Raw genomic sequence first — 20044 nt, forward strand, 5'->3', positions numbered from 1 at the left:
TTAAGTTCCCTTTTCATGACGAAAAGCATCCTTATCAATTCGATCTCTTCAGAAAATAGTCGGAACACATTTTATTTATGATTTAACTCAGGTGGTCATTCAATGGAATAACTTCGGGTAGACTGCTGCAGAAAATAAGATGGTCACTGTCCTCACTTGCTCCCATTCTCACCACCATTCAAATCCTGACTGAAAAGCTGTGCCCTTACTAACTAAAGTGGTATTACACCAAAGCAAACCCATTAGGCAATCTACAATGGATGGGAATTTGGGCCATGTACAACTTTAAATAGGTTAATGATTGTGCAGAATTGTTTGGCTCACAGTCTGTTTCACATCAACAAGCAGCCTTTCTTCTCTATTAGAGTAATTTTAGAAATCATGACCTTAATGGACTTTAGAAGATGATGGTAAAATTTTGTATTGCATATCAACAAAGAATACAAAATTAACATTCCTCAGTTTTCTCATGCTGTTCTCAATAGAGACAAATTAAAGCTGTTCATGTGTTCCTACACTCAGTTGCTCTTACAATAACTAAAGATTGTGCCTCCATTTATATTATGGTATTTGGCTAACTCAACTCATCATGTTCTTTCAAGTCACTTCATACCCTCTTAATCATTGCCAGAGGACCATTTGTTATCACTTCTCTTCCTGTTCCCCAGAGTGATACCTTTAGTGTCCGTTAAGGATCATTCATTAGCCCTTTCCTATTTCCTGTCAGGATGCTGACTGCAGCATCATCATTCAAAAAGAAAAAATTTGTTTTCATGTGATGTTGAAGAGGAAACATGGGTTGAAAGTGAAGCAATAGCTTGCATAGACAGTAGAGTCAAGGATTGATTTTATTTTGGGTGGAATGATGATAGCAGATTTAAAAGAGAGAAGGACAACAGCTGAAGAGAGCATATCATCTAACATGGGAACCAGGAGGGGAAGTTAGATGATCAGCCATTTAGAAGGAATAGATTGAGGGAAAAGGACATGTCTCCTGGACAAGATGTGTTCAGACAGGGTACGAGAGGGGATAGGAGAAAAACTAGAGGAAAGCAAGGGGAGCATGAAGAAAAGTTGCCCCTTTGGGAAAATCAAATGAGTTAATGTGTTAATCAACTCCTCCACTGCTACTAATTTATCAAACTGCTTATACAGCAACTAAGAAGATATATCCTCCAATTAAATGTTGGGAAGACTGAAGACAATGTTTTTTGTCTCCATTTTATGATACATTTCCTAGTTTCCAACTTCTTTCCTCTCTCTATTTTAAGATTAACAATTTACAATCTCATGTCACAGTTTACCACAAAATGAAATTCTGACCTCCCATTTGTACCATTTCATCATCATAATATATAGCTCGTGAAATACCAATTGGCCAGGAAGGGTGATGCATTGGGCATTCATACAATTAGCTAGATACTGTGTTACCAGTGTATCCAAAACTCTTGTTCACAGCTTAATAACAAAGTAGTGAAAAATGTGTTCAACAGTATGCATCATGTTTCATCTCATTCATGAAGGACTGTATGAGACATACCTAAACCAAGAACCATCCTTAACATTACTTGCTCTACCTCCATTTAACAGTAGCTTGTATTTATTTACTGTATGGTTCCTTGAGCACCTATGAAATTTTGAAATGGAAATTTGGTAATTTCCTCCATTGGTCCCTATTTTTGATCTTTTCCTAACCTGCTGAAACCTAAATGTATCAACTATTGTTCATTTTGCAGTAATTTAATAGAAAGTAATGAATTTGGGGTGTTAAAAAAGCAACTTTCAAGAGAGAATTTTGATGGACCATAAATAATGGTCTAAGCAGGGATGCTCAAATCCTGTGAATGATATATTTTTAAAAAATGAGTTGTTTATAATTTGTCAGGTCTAAATTGTAGAAAGTATAATCAGCAAATCTATTCTATACTCATGCTTTTTAGCATTCCATTGGAGATGGAATTTTGCAAGTATTCATTCAAATGAACTTTGGAGGCAAAAAGCACAAAGCTGGCATGGAAGCTGAGAAATTATGCTAGGTGTTATTTTAAATATTTTTTCATTTGTTCTGGCTCCCTTGGGAGTCTTAAGCATAAAATGGGTAGAAGAATTTTAGCACACAAAATAAAGCTGGCTGGAAACTAAAGTACAGAAAGATTGGCAATGGAACATATCAAGGCCTTTCAGTCCAGTTTTCTGAAAATGTTCCACAGTTGCATAACTCTGGCAGCTGGCCACAGGGAGAATTCTACTGTTGCTACTAAAGTATCTTCCCTTGGTGACAGAAGTCCAGCAGTTCGATGTGTGACATTAAATGCCCTTTCAAGGGATTTCTTTATCAATTCAACATGTTTCAGACCCACACCCACCTGCTGGATGAAATAATTTCCCCTTGAATTCACTTTAAAAATCCTTCCTCCTACTTTAAATCTGTACGGCTGATTATAGATGCCTAAGCAAAGAAGGCCTTCCCATTTATTCTACCTACACCCCTTAGAATTGTATACACTTTTGTTAAGTCTCATCTTAGCTTTCTTGGTTCCAATCAAAGCAATTTTGACCAAAGGAATCCTTGTTTTGTAACTAAAATTCTCCAGTCAAGTAACACCAGGTTAAATTCCTCTGTCTCCTTTCTATTGTGATCACAACCTTCCTATTGTGCAGCAACCAGAACTGCATGTAGGACTTCAGTTGTGGCCAAACCAGTCTTTTCTATAGTGTGAGGAATTTATTTTTTTCTGGTATGTCTTTTGTGCTGTAGGAGCCAGCAATTAGCAAACAATGTAACATTCAGAGAATAGCTCTTTCCAAACAGGAGCTTATATTTGACTGTTCCAAAATATTGGTAACATTCAATACTGCCTCTTAAATAACTCCACAGAGGCCAGTCTCTCGTCATCAAGCCAATCTTTATTTATACGTGAACAGTTGACTTTAGTACTGCTGCTTCAGAGTCAGCTCTCAGAGCGAGCAGTACCTCTGACACTCCCCTTTTTATCTGTCAGCCAATGCTCTCTGATTGGACCAGATTAATTGCCCAAATCAGGGAACTCATATTCTTTGAGGTCCAGGGCTGGATGAACACAGCAGGCCAAGCAGCATCATAGGAGCAGAAAGGCTGACGTTTCGGGCCTAGACCCTTCATCAGAAAAGGGGGAGGGGAAGGGGGTTCTGAAATAAATAGGGAGAGAGTGGGAGGCGGATAGAAGATGGATAGAGGAGAGGATAGGTGGAGAGGAAACAAACAGGTCGAAGAGGCGGGGATGGAGCCAGTAAAGGTGAGTGTAGGTGGGGAGTTAGGGAGGGGATAGGTCAGTCCAGGGAGGATGGACAGGTCAAGGGGGTGGGATGAGGTTAGTAGGTAGGAGATGGGGGTGTGGCTTGAGGTGGGAGGAGAGGATAGGTGGGACGAAGAACAGGTTAGGGAGGCAGGGACGAGCTGGACTGGTTTTGGGATGCGGTAGGGGGAGGGGAGATTTCGAAGCTTGTGAAATCCACATTGATACCATTGGGCTGCAGGGTTCCCAAGCGGAATATGAGTTGCTGTTCCTGCAACCTTTGGGTGGCATCGTTGTGGCACTGCAGGAGGCCCAGGATGTTGTCTGAGGAATGGGAGGGGGAGTTGAAATGGTTCGTGACTGGGAGGTGCAGTTGTTTATTGCGAACCGAGCGTGGGTGTTCTGCAAAGTGGTCCCCGAGCCTCCGCTTGGTTTCCACATCAAGCAGATGTTCACCTGGACATCTGCCAATGTGGTATACTGCATCCGCTGTACCCGGTGTGGCCTCCTCTACATCGGGGAAACCAAGCAGAGGCTCGGGGACCGCTTTGCAATAAACAACCGCACCTCCCAGTCACGAACCATTTCAACTCCCCCTCCCATTCCTCAGACGACATGTCCATCCTGGGCCTCCTGCAGTGCCACAACGATGCCACCCGAAGGTTGCAGGAACAGCAACTCATATTCTGCTTGGGAACCCTGCAGCCCAATGGTATCAATGTGGATTTCACAAGCTTCAAAATCTCCCCTCCCCCTACCGCATCCCAAGACCAGTCCAGCTCGTCCCCGCCTCCTTAAGCTGTTCTTCCTCCCACCTATCCCCTCCTCCCACCTCAAGCCGCACCCCCATCTCCTACCTACTAACCTCATCCCGCCCCCTTGACCTGTCCATCCTCCCTGGACTGACCTATCCCCTCCCTAACTCCCCACCTACACTCACCTTTACTGGCCCCATCCCCGCCTCTTCGACCTGTCTGTTTCCTCTCCACCTATCCTCTCCTCTATCCATCTCCTATCCGCCTCCCACTCTCTCCCTATTTATTTCAGAACCCCCTTCCCCTCCTCCTTTTCTGATGAAGGGTCTAGGCCCGAAACGTCAGCCTTTCTGCTCCTATGATGCTGCTTGGCCTGCTGTGTTCATCCAGCCCTGCACCTTGTTGTCTCGGATTCTCCAGCATCTGCAGTTCCTACTATCTCTCACTTTCTTTCAGGTCCAGCTGACTGACCTTGTCACAATCACTACAGCCTCAGAACAAGGGCAGGGCGTGATGCTAGGATTTCAGTGGGTTATTAGGCTCTGTTTAGTGGTCACTGAAAAGTAGCTCTGGGATCATAATCAGTTGGAGAAGAAGGCATATAGACACAGAAACAGGCCCCATTCTGATAAGACCTCTTCAGTGATGCTGCTAAGATGGTGACTTACTGCTGTTTGACTTTGTGCAGTCAGGACTCTGGGAGAGGTTTAAGGAGTCAATAGGCACAGCTAAGCATTGTAGACAGGGTTCAGAAAAAAAAAGTCCTGGGAGCTGCGTGTGCCATTAAACTGGTGCAGTATAGCTGTGAGCCAAAGTGAAGGAAACCCACAAGCAAGATTGGAGATCAGGAAAAAAAAAATGTCCAGGGCAGTGCTAGCCAGGTGAAGCAAGCAGCTTGTGAAAAAGCTGCAGTTGTGCCTGTGAGCAAATGTTGGAGTGCAGTTTCCAGGATCTGGTGGAACATAGTCCCAGGAAAGGAAATTGAAACACCAGAATGTGAGCAGTCACTGAGGCAGTCCATGCCAGCATGGCATTTGAGGGAGTTTCACAAACAGATCATCTACTGTGAACAATGAGAATCCTTTGTGAAGCTTTAATGAGATTTGATGACCCACAGAGTTACTGGGGAAGGGTGGGTGAGTCGCGTTGACAAATGTATTGGCCATGGTCAAGAGCTGAGTCAATGGGCTGAGTGGCCTAATTTTGTTCCTATACCTCATAGTCTTAAAAACAGTCAAGGACTCCACTTCCATTGCCTTTTCAGGAAGACAGTTCCAAAGACTCAGCATCCTCTGAGAGGAAAAAGTTCCTCTCACCTCTGTTTTAAATGGAAGAACGCCCAATTTTTAAGAGTTGACTATCATTCTAGAATCTCTTTTTAAGAGGAAAAATCCTCTCTGTACCCATTCGGTCAAGACCCTTCAAGATCTTGTACATTTCGATTCAGTTGTCTCTGACTGTTCTAAATTCCAGCTGATACAAAGTCAGCCTCTCTAACCTTTTTTCATGAGACAATTTGCTCATTCCAGGTATCAGTCAGGTAAACATTTTCTGAATTGCTTCCAATGAATTTCTATCCTTCCTTAAATAGGGAGAACAATACTGTGCACTCTGCTTCAGATGTGGTCTCTCTGGTGCCCTGTATAATTGTAGCATAACCTCTCTACTTTTGTATTCAATCCCCTTCACAATTGACAATTGCTTATCTAATTTCTTACTGGACCTACACACCGACCATTTGTACATCATCCAGTTGGACACCCAGATCCCGCTGCCTCTCAGAGCTCTGCAGGCTCTCTCAATCCGCACTGGCTCACACTGGTACCACCGACTATCCGAGCTCAAAATCTCCTGCCTTTCAGGAAAAGTTAGATGTATTCTGCAAAGTGTAACGTTTGCTCAATAATCCGGCAGTCACGCTGTCATTTTTAGTTCCCTTGTCTTCATTTTAATTTTCACACAATTTTGGTGGGGTCTGCCCTCTGAAGTAACTGATAGAGTCTGACATATTTGAATCAAATTCCAATACCTGTCTTAGTTGATTGCTGATTGTGGCCTGGCGGAAGTCCTCTGCAGCTGTTTAGTGTACAGCAGGAATATGGAAGGGCAGCCTGTCGCTGTCACTCACAGTGCAAGTAGAATCTCACCAAATGGATGACACCAAAATTGGTGGTATAGCGGACAGCGAAAAAAGTTATTTAAGAGTACAATAGAATCTTGATCAACTGGGTGAGTGGGCCGAGGAATGGCAGATGGAGTTTAATTCAGGTAAATGTGAGGTGTTACATTTTGGTAAGACAAACCAGGGCATGACTTATACAGTTAATGGTAGGGCCTTGCGGAGTGTTGTCAAACAGAGAGACCTAGGGGTGCAGGTACATAGTTCCTTGAAAGTGGCATCACAGGTAGACAGGGTGGTGAAGAAGATGTTTGGTACACTTGCCTTCATCTGTCAGAGCATTGAGTATAGGAGGTGGGACATCACGTTGCAACATTACAAGACATTGATGAGGTCACTTTTGGAATACTGTGTATAATTCTGGTTGCCCTGCTATAGGAAGAATGTTATTAAACTGGAACGGATGCAAAAATATTTACAAGGATGTTACTGAGACTGGAAAGTTTGAATTATATGGAGAGGCTGGGTAGGCTGGGACGTTTTCCCTGGAGCACAGGAGGCTGAGGGGTGACCTCTAGATGTTTATAAAATCATGAGGAGCATAGATAAGGTGAATAGCAAAGGTCTTTACCTCAGGGTAGGGAATTCCAAAACTAGAGGACATAGGTTTGAGGTGAGAGGGGAAAGATTTAAAAGGGACCTGAGGAGCATCTTTTTCACAAAGAGGGTGGTGCATGAATGGAACAAGCTGCCTGAGGAAGTGGTAGAGGTGGTTAAAATTATAACATTTAAAAGGCATTTGGATGGGTATATGAACAGGAAGGGTTTAGAGGCATATGGGACAAATGCTGGCAAATGGGACTATATTTATTTAGGATATCTGGTTGGCATGGACGAGCTGGACCAAAGGGTCTGTTTCCGTGCTATACAGCTCTATGACTAATATCTGAGGTGCACTGAACAGAAATCCTGAAGATCTGCCTTGTTTACATTTGTAATTTGACATGTCCTGTGGGATGTTTGACCATAGTTTGTCTGTGGCCCAAAATGGGATCTTGAGTTGAAATTTTGGGATGGTAAGTTCTGAGACAGCAATAGCTGACACCCCTCCTCATCCTGCTCTCATCGGTATGTAACTCTTCGCTCCAGTACTCACTGAAGGGGCACTATAACTGTCCAGCCTTAAAATGGGGTCGCACTGGGGGAAAGAAAACTTGGAAAGTAGTTTTCTTGATGGTAGACATTTTGTGTCAAAGTACAACCAGTAAAAAATTGATTACAATCTAATATTCTAGTGACTGGTTTTGGACAGAAACTAAGCCATAGAGCTGACAGCCAGAGGGGACTCTTAAAACTGCAGCAGCTGTTGAGTTACCAAGATATCTGTTGGTGCAAACCCTTTTTCCTGGACCAGACGAACACTGGGACAACCATAATGATTGTTAACTGCAAATATAGAAGGTCCAGGTCCCTTAAGGTTGTGAACTCCACCTGCCTTGTGTGTGGATGGTAGGGCCAAGGTAAAATTTTGTCATCCAATCACTTCTGGCTGAGTTAAAGGGAGCTCTATCAGACTGAGCACAAATAACTAATTGTGTCACATTTTATCAGCTCTATTATCATGCAGTTTCAATTTAGCTCTTGTCCTGCGCTGTTGCCACTGACATTATTTATCCTAATGGGGATCAAAGATGCATCACGAAGATTGTTTCTTTCTGTTCAGAATTCAAAGTTTTTGTCTGTCATCGTATAAATTTATTTCCTATATTGTAAACATTCAAAGCATTTGTGCCTAATTCTATGATCTGGACAGTATGGACCTAATGTGTGTCTGCTGGGATTCTATTTGGAATGATTAGTGCACTTAGTTTAGCAATATTGTTCCAATTCCAACTTGATCATTATTTGCTTGAAGAGGGTTTCTTTAAAACACTTAGGAGACTGTTACTGGCTAGACCTGGCTAGACTACAGTGTCCAATAACACAGTGAGAGCTAAGGCCGAGGATGAAATGTAAACAAGCAAAATCTCAAGCAAGTAAAACATACATCTTTCCTTAAGTTAGTTAGATGCTCTCTATCTTTCCCATACTGGGGTGTACCCAGTAAAGTATGATGCCTGACCACATATTTACGTGGGATAACTGATGGCAGGAAACTGATCAGAAAGTAGCAATCCTGAATGCATTTGCAGCACAGTCTAAGTATATAATTCGTTATCATAACTCCCAAAGACATCTGAAAGCATCCCGCAGATTATTTTGAAACGCAGTGACCATTATTTAGGCAAGTTCAAATGCAAAGAATACATTCACAAATATTTACAACAAATCCCAAAAGTTAAATTTTCTTTAACTTTTTTTTTAAATCACCTTACGAATATCTTCTCGCGATCCACTGTCCCATTGATGCACAAGCCACCAGATTTGATTAAATTAATTGTACTTTCTAAACCAGAGGCTAATTTCAGTTTTGAATGATAGCAGGCTCGCTCTCTCATGGAGACAGGCTGGCGTCAGCGCAGGAACCAATCACAAGGCACCCCAAGCCTCTTGAATATATAAAATAAAAATCTATAAACCTAAAATGAATTTTCATATGTTTCATGACTTCATTTCTACCCATCAACTTGATGGCTGGATTTGGAATTACATTAGCCTAATCCGCAATCCTGGAGGCATTTTGTGTTATATTACTGGAACGGCAATGCTCTTAAAACACAAATCTGTAAATACGTCTACAGTCTAAAGCTGAATTTAAAAGGGAGTGCAGATCTGTCCGTGATAATCAGACTCTGGCAAATAACAATAGAAGCTCAAAGGTTCAATGGTGAATTAGCCAATCATTTGGCCAGTGATTAATAGAGTTTTGCTTTTTATTGCCCAGCACTTGCGATAGCCACAGCTCTGCCCCCCTGCCAGTCTGCACAGTGACTCTCTCAGGTACTCCGAGATCAACGATCGATCAAAGAGACTCGCTGTTGACACAGTCTCGTTTTAACCTGCGAAACACATCAACAAAAGAAAACATCCGCTTGCAAACCTAGACTGATGTCAGAGACATGACCCGATGGTTGAAGTGTTTTACTTAGTTTTTTTATTCAATTGAGTGGCCCTGTATTGCATCTGGAATTGAGCTTTATTGGATCAATAGAATCCCTACAGTGTGGAAACAGGCCATTCGGTCCATTAAGTCCACACCGACCCTCCGAAGGGCATTACAACTTGTCCCCTACCCTATCCCTGTAACCCTGCATTTCCCATGGCTAATCCACCTAGCCTGCACATCCCTGAACACTATGGGCAATTTAGCATGGCCAATTCACCCTAACCTGCACATCTTTGGACCATACGAGGAAACCAGAGCACCTGGAGGAAACTCCACACAGACAGTAGCCCGACAGTGAACCTTGAACCGGTGTTTCTGGCACTGCGAGGCAGCAGTGCTAACCACTGAGCCACTGGGCTGCCCCAGGTTAAATAAAAGGTTAACATTTCAGGTGAAGTCCTTAGATGCTAGAATTTATGTTTATTCACTGCTTTTCTGCCAATTATAACTCCCATTATGGTCAGAATACAGCTTGTAATGAATGTGCATACTTTCTGAACTAAAATGTTCAGTGACTACTGATGTTACTGAGAAATTTATCCCACAAGGCCAACACTTGTTATCCATCCTCACTTTCCAGGATGCAGATTTCGGTCAGATTTCCACTTGATTTTAGAAGAATTAATGATAGTTGTCATGGCCACCTTCAAGATCTCTAAATACAAGCTAAACTAACTGTTACAGTGGGATTTGAACTCATGCCCCAAGAGCATTAATCTGGGCCTCTGAATTACTAGTCAATTGATATTACCATACGCTACTATCTTCCATTTACTGACTCACCAATATTTATTAGTCATTGCTATTTTGAGGCTCAAGAGACACTGACTTTATGATCAGAATTGCTGTTAGACATAGAGACAGGAACAGTAGACCATTCAGCCCTTCAAGCCTTCTCCGCTATTCAACATGATCATGGTCGATCATCCAATTTAGACCCTATTCCCACTTTCTCCCAAAACCCTTTGATCCCTTTAGGCTAAGCCTCAACCACTTGCTATTGACCTAATGGTAGTGAGGGGTCTCTTTTCCTAATGTATGCATTGCTCAGCAACTTGTAGCATGCGAGAATTACCCCCTGAGTTGTCAGTCGATGTGAGTTACTTGATGATTTGCTCCATTCCATTATTCACTTTGAAGAAATGGCCATGTACTGTCAGATTCTTAATTTACATTCATATCAAAAGGTTGGTGAATTTCACAGCATGAACATGAGATGAACTTGCCAATGATCAATGCAGGTCTGAATTGACACAAGGACCCTGACAAGAATATAATTTACCTGTTGGTCCAGATCTTCTGGCCAGGCTTGGAATGGAATGCCCACCACTGACTGTGATTTTAACTTCCCTCTTTACCCTAGAGCCACTGTACCTCCCAATCTCTGCTCCAGTTTGAATTCAGTTGAGTCAGGAGATCTGGTTGCCAAGTGTAATCCCAGCAAAGCTACACCCCTTTCTATGTGATCTGAAAACATGCTGCCTAAAGTTTTCAGTTCAGTGATGTACATTTATAAGATCAATCCATCAAACAACATACTGCACAGCCTCACCCTCAGCAACACTCAGCCCCTCCCTCAGTATCCTACAGTTCTCACCCACTCCCTCATCACGAGAATGCTAACCCCGTCCCTCGTCAATATTCCACCAGACAATGCTCATCCCTCCCTAAACCGCCGACAATGTTCACCTGCCTTCTCTCACAGCCTGGCAATGCTAACTGTCCCGATATTGGCGAGTTTGGAGTTGGGGTTTCCGGCAGTCAGTTTTGAAGAGAAGGCGTGGTCCAGAGAGTGAGCATTGTTGGGAGGGGCTGTGGATGTGGTGAGGGGTGGTGAACACTGTTGAAGAGTCCTATGCCAGGAAGTGCCGAACCCATGAGGGGAGGGAATTGGAGATTGCTTCAGCCTATCAGATTGTCAGTAGCGCTGACCTTCGATGAGGCATGATGGAGGGTTTACTGAGTGTGGTAGCTGAGGTCAGTGTGGATTGTATGGGTGGGTGATACTGAGCTGTTGGAACAGGCTGTTGAGCTCTGTTAGGCTGTGTGAGCTGCTGGAGGCTTTGACGCTTCTGCTGATTTACTTCAAAATGCGAGCAGAAGTAATTAGGTGTCTCTGAAAGGAGGAGAAGGAGTTTTGACCATATTCTAACTCCTGCTGAGCTTGACAGTGACCATGTCAGCAATTACAGGCCTCCAATTTCATGCATGCTACTTGAACCTGGTGGCATAACATCACCTAGAGTGTTGCAAGGACCCGCATTCAATGAATCATCATTGTCGTATTCTCCAGGGGTTCAGATCTCTTCGACTGTGACCTATCCCAGTACAGGAAAGGGAGAAATCCATTACATTCCATAAGTCATCTGGATTCCCCAGAATGCGAAGGGCCATCAATACAACCAATGGTATTCACTGTATGCCTGTCATATCGGTTAACACGAAAGTGTCAGAAAGATTAAATGAGATGCATTTCAGTGACTGAAACTACAGATCATGAAAGCCAATTTTAGTCATCAGAAAATCCTTGTGATACATTGTCCTTCAGCACATAAGCTTGTACGTTCCATGCTCTATGGGTCTGGATAGGTCTTTAACTGACTAGGAATTCCTGTTAAAGCTATAATGGTTAATGCCCTGCCACAGGGCCAAGAATGCAACAGCAAAGCTATACACAGTGCATATGTTCCCATGCCAAGAGGTGGAGAAGACACTAGTGTTACTTCAACTTGCCTTCTGGTACCTGGACCGGCATTCCCACCTAACATAAGAACTCTGAAATGAGAGCAGGAGTAGGCCATTCAACCCCTACAGCCTGCTTTGCCATTCAATACGATCATGGCTGATGTGCTTGCTGTGGAAGAGAATCTCAACACTGAATTACAGCAGGAGAGAAGAAATTCCTTCTCATCTCTAGGATGGCGCCATCTGTTGGTGACATTGTACACTTTTCACTTTACTCCTGTTCTTTTGTAACATGAGTACACATGACAATAAGCCTAATTCTAAATCTGATTCTCAAGTAGGAGACGTTTTATTCTAAGGCTGATCATTCCCTGATGCGGCTGTGATGGTATGCCTGACATTGTACAACTTTAACCCAGAACATGAGATAGATACAAGTAAAATACCAAACAAAGTGTTACTGAGGTCATGGCTCATGAATGCCACCTGAGGAAGAAATGGCTGTAGGGTGCAGAGCAGTTACTAAGCAGCTTGTGGTTTAGTCATTTGAAAAGCAATGAAGGTGGATGGCCCTGTGCTTTCCCACATTGCTATGTACCTGCAGGCTAAAGTCAGAAATATTCACTTGGCTCACTCCAACATCTGGTAAATCCATGTTGACCTGCAGCTGAAAGGCTCTTTCTCATTGTCGGTAGTCCTCTCTCAGGGTTGGGTCACTACAACATACTGCTCGCAGGAATTAGGAGCATCTTATCCTGCTCAGATAGAAATTTTTAATTGATCTTATGATTGTTCTTGGAAGTTATTTATGGGGTCATGGACTTGCATTTCAAAGGCCTAACTGATTTTTAACACATCCCATCTCCATATTGTAGACAATATATGTTTAAAACCACTTAGTGTTTGCTATCTCCCAAAGATAGACGAATTGACATTCAATTTGAACTCTGATTCCTCATTAAACTCTGGCTAATAAATTGAGTCTGAAATGTTAACAGGGGTAAATCTTTAATTATATGTAATAATCTCAACAAACCTTTGCATTCCTTCGGACTACCTAATTTGTGGTAAGGCTCAGTGCCACGTCCTCCCATGCCAATCTTCTGACTTTATATACAATCTTGACCTCTTGATCCTCAGAAGGCATAGAGACCATGACTTTACTTCAGTGATGAACTCACAAGAATCCCACAGAAGCCCCTATCACCAACGTTGTGAGATTGCTTCATTTTATCAGATATCTTTGTTTTTTACTGTTGAACATATGTTCAGTTATATCTCACAATAGATATATGATACACCATTAAGGGACATACTATGATGTCACCATTATATTGTGGCATGTGACCTAATGGTGTAATGTTTTTAGCCTCAATCTTACTGAGTTGTATCTCTTGCAGCATGACAGGCTGACGAAGTGTACTACAGTACATCTGAATTGCTTAGCTTAAACCCAGACATGCAAGAGTTTGTGATTGTAATGAACATATGTACAGATATGAGGTGTTATAATAAAAGTAATTTTAAGTTTTATTTTAAAAGATCCGGGTTATTCAACTATTGTGGCTCTCCTTAATTGAGTTGATTTGATCTGTCTTCAATTTTATTTATCTCAATGTATTTAGATTGAATAGATTGGTCACTACTGTTTTCAACTTACATTTTCAGAAAGTTGCAACAAACCTGCTTTAAGATGAACCAAAGAGGAAAGAAAGTCCTAACTATTGATTTATGCCACAAGATTTACTGTTGTAACAAATTCTAGGTCAATGTTTGTATCAACTTTAATTTTTTGGCCAACAAGAGCTGATTCACTGATCGATCAGACACACTGGCACCAGGATGGCTAGGGCTGTCACTGAGAATCTTGTCTCTTCTCACTTGGTTCCAGAAAATTCTGTAGGTCAGTGCCCTAAGGGACAGAGTGGTCTTTGTTGGTAAGGTATGTGATATGAACTGGTTGAATTTTCACACTTTGGGATTCCTAACTTTTGGATCTTACTTCCTGTGCCTACATGCCCTGAATCTCAATGGGATAATATTCAGTAATCCAGACTGATTCAAGTAAAAATGACCTGCACAAACAATTACTCTGCAGCTCGTTTCAAAGGCTCTTAAGTGGTGTTTTGTATCCGTGTGTGTTAGCCATTTGGCTGCACATCCCTTCAACCACTCTTCCCTACCCACCACTGAACTAGGCAATTTAATTTTTAGTCCACATAATTTTTTATCATTGAGGATATAAATAATACTGTATCAATTAGTTCAATATGATACATATAGCTATAAGCAGTAGTGTAATAAGTCCAAAAATGGATTTTCCTTGGGGAACTTGTGCTGAAAGAGTTGACTTATGTAAGAAGAAAACAGTAGAGCATAGAGTGAGGCCATTCAGCCTCTCTGTTGGCTGCTTTGAAAAGCAATCCCGTTTCTTCCGCTCATCACTTACTCTCCATATGCTGACAATTGTTTCATCTTCAATATTTATAAATATAATTTCAAAAGCTACTATTCAATCAGGTAATGCATTCTAGACTCCATTCATTCATTATCTAAAAACAATTTTCCTTACGTCCCCTCTGGCCGATTTTCCAATTATAATAAAATTGATTTTAACATGACCTTCTGGCTTTTTAAGTATACGCCTTTATTTATGCCATTCAGGATCCCACATGCTTTATGAATGCTCTATTAACCTGTCCTGTCATTTTCAAAGATTTAAGCACAAGCACCCTCAGAACTCTTTCCTCATGTACTTGTTTTAAAATGAGTCCATTTAACTTATATCCCCTTCACTCATTTTCTTACCAAACTCTATTGCCTCATACTTTTCTGTGATGTGTTTCAATTTTCATGAGTTTGCTGAGCTTGCCTATGTCTTTTTGAAGTCTGTTACTATATTCCTCATGTTTATTGAACTTCTAAATTGTGTATCATCTGCAAAATTTGAAATTGTGCCATGTGGCCCAAATCATTTGCTCCTTTTCTTCATAGCAGTTCCTCATATATTCCCCAACTCTACTACCATCCTCACTCAGCTATTTAGTGATTCTACTTTTCTGTACACTCTCCTCGCTTCCAAGTTTGTGAGAAGATATCCAATGCAAATAATCCCTGTCCATACTTCCAGTCAAGTATGTCCAAAATATACACAATTATGGTGTATGATTGGTGTGAAATTCCAGCACATCAGTTATGCTGATTTGGAAAATGGAAAGGGATCCTTGCCCAGGTGAAGGTGCTGATCTGTGTATTTGCATAATGTAATTGAAATCTCAAGAAAACTGATGATGTTGGAAATTCAAATACACAATAATTTTATAATTATCTGAATGAAAAAATAAAAATACACAAAGGAAAGTTGAACATCTTCATCTATCAGATGGGATGTCACCTGCTATACATTTTCAGCATTTTCTGTATTTGTTTGATATGCACAAACTTCTGGATCCTATGGGGTCACAAAGTTCTCCAAATAAATGTTGAATCTAGATTCCATTATGTGGCAGAGAGCAGACTTTGCTTCTATAAAATCCATGAGTATTCGTTTCTTCCAGTTGCAACAATATCCCTTCCTCTATTCTCATTATACCCCTTCCTCTGTTTCCCCCAAAGATTGTACGTGCGTCTTTATTTATTCGCCCAAAATCCATGCATTCCTCAAAAAAGCATGGATAATCCTCTCAGTCTCTCCTCTCCAAATACAGATTCATCCCTCTAAATTATGTACATTTTGCCTTTGCCTCCATGTTGTTGAATGCAATTTTAAAAAACGAGGAGCTGTAAATCTGAAATAAAAATACGAGATTGTTTTTGCTTCGATTATGTGGTAGCACGACTATTCATATTCCAGCTTTTTAAAATTATGAATATCATTAAACATATGATAAAGCTAGTAATCTGATTTTTGGCAAAGTTAGTGGAAGTATAGATATGGGCCAGCTTTCTAAGAAAAAATTACCTGGTCCTTTTAAAAAGATAGCACCCCGGGTCCTTTTACATCCAACTAAACAGGAAGGACCTCGGTCTCACATCTTATGTGAAGGACAACACCTGAAACAGTGCAGTGCGCCTTCAACCCCTGAAGTGGGATTTGAACACAAAATCGTGAGTCTTAGCAGTTCAAGGACTACAAAGTGAACTACAGTTGATGTTACAGGTGTGTAAATGACAGACAGCAGTCATAAAGTGGGAAGACTGGTTCTAATGTGACCCCTTTAGGAACATTTTAAAAATAAAGATAATTTAAAATTAATTTCCACACAAATCCCGACCGCTCAATCTATCACATCAAACATCAGGTATCCAATATTTTGTTTCATCACGATAACCATGGATTCAAAGCTCATTCTGCATATCCATTAAATCAATCCATCAACTTTTGCTGTAACAATGGTTTTTCACTTAGATACCTTTTATTCTCATTCATAAATTGTGATTTGTTAAAAAAGTATACAATAAATAAACATCATTAAGTTGCTTGAAATAAATCTAACTGTAAACGTGCTGCTTCCTCACCACCACCACCCTCCCCCCCCCCCACCCCAAAGTCGAATAACTCTTATTCACACGAGCTGCGAAGCCGAGGTTGGGCACTAAGACCCATGGAGGATAGAGTAAATATAAAGCCCAGTAGGAAGCAACTCATTCAGTGTGGAGGTGCTGAAGATTGCTTCGTGCAGTGACCTAGTCTTTCAGTGATTTCTTCTTTAATTACACTTTTATTTTGCGTTGCCATTTGTTTATTTTCTTGCGAGATGAGTAAGAGATTCACAGTCACCTCGATCCGTGGAGAAGACGAAGTGACATGGGCTCAAAGCAACATCACAGAGACAAGGAAAGGAGGCAGTGTTTCGAATGAGAATGAATCACCAGACACAGCAGAGTACAGAGACCATTCTCTCCTGACTATACTGGAAGTTCCAAAGCCAGGTAGGACATGGATCTTCAAAGCAAATTGGTACAATCAGAAAATTTTAGTGAACATCTAATTCCCTTCACTGACTTTAATCATTTTTGAAACGAGTAAATAAACTCCAGCCGGTTGGGACATAGGAATTTCAATCCTTGATGTGGTTTGTAATGATTATAAAATAAAATGTTATTGACTGCATTGCCTGGTATCAAGTGGAATGTCGGATCCTAATTACATAATTGGCTGGAGACAGTCCTGTTAATGTGCTATTCCTGATTACGACTTGAACCTTGAGAAATAGAAAGAACATTCTTGGTTGATAAGTTATCTGAACTACCCCATGTCTTACCAAACCTTAAGAGCCAGTGAAAGCTGAAGTTATTCCAGGAGGGCAAAAGAAATTTTACCTTGTATAAATAGAACCAAATTTGTGATTGTACTTGACTGAGATCAAACACTTTCCATAGCTGGGATTTATCATCAAATTTGGATGGATGGATGAACTGGTCAGGAATATTGCTTTCTTTAAAAAAGATTCAAAAATAAACTTGGCAGAATCCTGATTATCCCACCTCTTGTGAATTCTATCCAGTGCACAAATTGGTTTTGAAGGATTTGAGGTGACTTTGGTTTATTGCTGTTGGAATTTTTCCTTTTGGTATCCAGTAATTAGCAAGTTGAAGTGTCAGAGAATGTATTGCTTAGTGTTTTGTACTTGCTTTGTAATTTATGGTGCAGTCTACACTGACAGGCATGCAGACAATCACCTGTCAGGTTAAAAGAAAAATATGATTAATACAGGGAGGTCTTTAAGTATCAACTCCAGCTGCTAACTCTTACACATTTCAGACTGTTACTCCCACTGTAGACATTCTGCATATGAAGTTATGATATGCAGAAGATGCCAAAACTAGATGCTATACTTCATAATGTTTTTGTTCTATTGCTTTCAGTTTCCTTCAAAGCATATTTAATATTTGGGGATATAATACAAGTGCGGTAAATTTTGGATTAGCACGCTTTTAGTGGTAGTTATGCCATAGAATCATAGACCTGTACAGTATGGAAACAGACCCTTCAGTCCAACTCATCCATGCCAACGAGATATCCTAAACTGATCTAGTCCCATTTGCTAGCATTTAGTCCATATCTCTCTACACGTTCCTACTCATATACCCATCCAGATGCCTTTAAAATGTTGTAATTGTTCCAGCCTCTCCCACTTCATCTGGCAGCTCATTCCATAAATGCACCACCCTTTGTGTGAAAAGGTTGCCGCTTAGGTCCTTCTTATATCTTTCTCCTCTCACCTTAAATCTGTGTCCTCTTGTGTTGGACTTGCCCCACCCCGGGAAAAGACTTTGTCTATTCACCGTATCCATGACCCTCTTGATTTATAAACCTCTATAAAGTCACCCCTCGGCCTCTGATGCTCCAGGGAAAATAGCCCCAGCCTATTCAGCTTCTCCCCATATCTCAAACCCTCTGATCCTGGCAACATCCTTGTAAATCTTTTCTGAACCCTTTAAAGAGTCACAACATCCTTCCTATATCAGGGAGACCAGAATTGCACACAGTATTCCAAAGGTGACCTAACCAATGTCCGGTACAGCCGCAACATGACCTCCCAGCTCCTATACTCAATGCACTGACCAATAGAGGCAAGTATACGAAACACCTTCCTCTCTATTCTGTCTACCTGCAACTTCACTTTCAAGGAACTATGAACTTGCACTCCAAGGTTGCTTTTTACAACAACATTCCCCAGGACCTTACCATTAAGTGTATAAATCCTGCCCTGATTTGTCTTTCCAAAATGCAGCACCTCACATTTATCTAAATTAAATTCCATCTGCCACTCCTTGGTCCATTATCCCATCTGATCAAGATCCCATTGTACTCCATGGTAACCTTCTTCACAGTCCACTACAGTCCCAATTTTGGTGTCATCTGCAAACTTACTAACCATACCTCCTATGTTCACATCCAAATTATTTCGATAAATGACGAAAAGCTGTGAACCCAGCACCGATTCTTGTGGCACACTGCTGGTCACAGGCCTCCAGTCTGAAAAGCACATTGCACCACCACCTCTGTCTCCCACTTTCGAGCCAGTTTTGTATCCAAATGGTTAGTTCTCTCCCTGTATTCCATGTGATCTAACCTTGCTAACCAGTCTACAATGAGGAACCTTGTCGAATGCCTTACTGAAGTCCATATAGATCACGTCCACTGCTCTGCCCTTATCAATCCCCTTCGTTACTTCTTCAAAAAATTTCAGTAAAGTTAGTGAGACATGATTTCCCATGAACAAATCCATGTTGGCTATCCTTAATCAGTCCTTGCTTTTCCAAATACAGGTAAATCCTGTTCCTCAGGATACCCTCCAACAACTTGCTCACCAATGTCAGGTTCACTCTTTATTCTCTGGTTTTTGCTTACCATCTTTCTTAAATAGTAGCACCACATTAGCCAACCTTCAGTCTTCCAGTACCTCACCTGTGATGACTGATGATACAAATATCTCAGCAAGGGACCAGCAATCACTTTCCTAGCTTCCCACAGAGTTCTAGGGTACACGTAATCAGGTCCTGGGATTTATACATTTTGAGATGTCCAGCACCTCCTCCTCTGTAATATGGACATTTTTCAAGACATTGCTGTTTATTTCCCCACATTCTCTATCTTCCATATCCTTCTCCACAGTAAACACTGATGCAAAATACTTGTTTAGTATCTCTCCCATCTCCTGTGTGAGTGCAGACATGATGGGCCAAAGTACCCTTTCTGCACTGTGTGAATCTCTCTGAATCAGTGAACTCATGTGAGAAGGATTTACTTCACACACTCTACACAAGAGAATTGAAAACCAATATTCGCAAGGAACCAGATTATGGTCTTGGCACCGATAATGCGCAGAATGAAAATCGTCCCCCAGTGTGAATAGATTCTGGAAATCTAAGGGCCTAATTAATGAAATTCCTGACAAATAAAAAATTGCCTGCCTTAATATAGCCAAGTTAAATCCCACTGAAGAAGAAACCATCTTTATTAAAGTGATAGTAGGAACTGCTGATGCTGGAGAATCTGAGATAACAAGGTGTAGAGCTGGATGAACACAGCAGGCCAAGTAGCATCAGAGGAGCAGGAAAGCTGACGTTTCGGGTCTAGACCCTTCTTCAGACTCTT

At 41.3% G+C, this 20044-nt stretch overlaps 1 long non-coding RNA gene across 2 annotated transcripts in view; it reads left to right on the forward strand.

Annotated features, from left to right (window-relative positions):
• Window positions 1-16527: 16527 nt before the first annotated feature.
• The window catches only part of LOC125485446, a 65924-nt gene continuing 62407 nt past the window's right edge, over window positions 16528-20044 (forward strand). For both annotated transcript variants that reach the window (XR_007264174.1, XR_007264175.1), the window contains exon 1: window positions 16528-16872. This is a non-coding gene — a long non-coding RNA (uncharacterized LOC125485446). The remainder of the gene's footprint in view (window positions 16873-20044) is intronic.

This window comes from Rhincodon typus, chromosome 19 (assembly GCF_021869965.1).
Source record: "Rhincodon typus isolate 14 chromosome 19, sRhiTyp1.1, whole genome shotgun sequence".
NCBI classification, from domain to species: Eukaryota; Metazoa; Chordata; class Chondrichthyes; order Orectolobiformes; family Rhincodontidae; genus Rhincodon; species Rhincodon typus.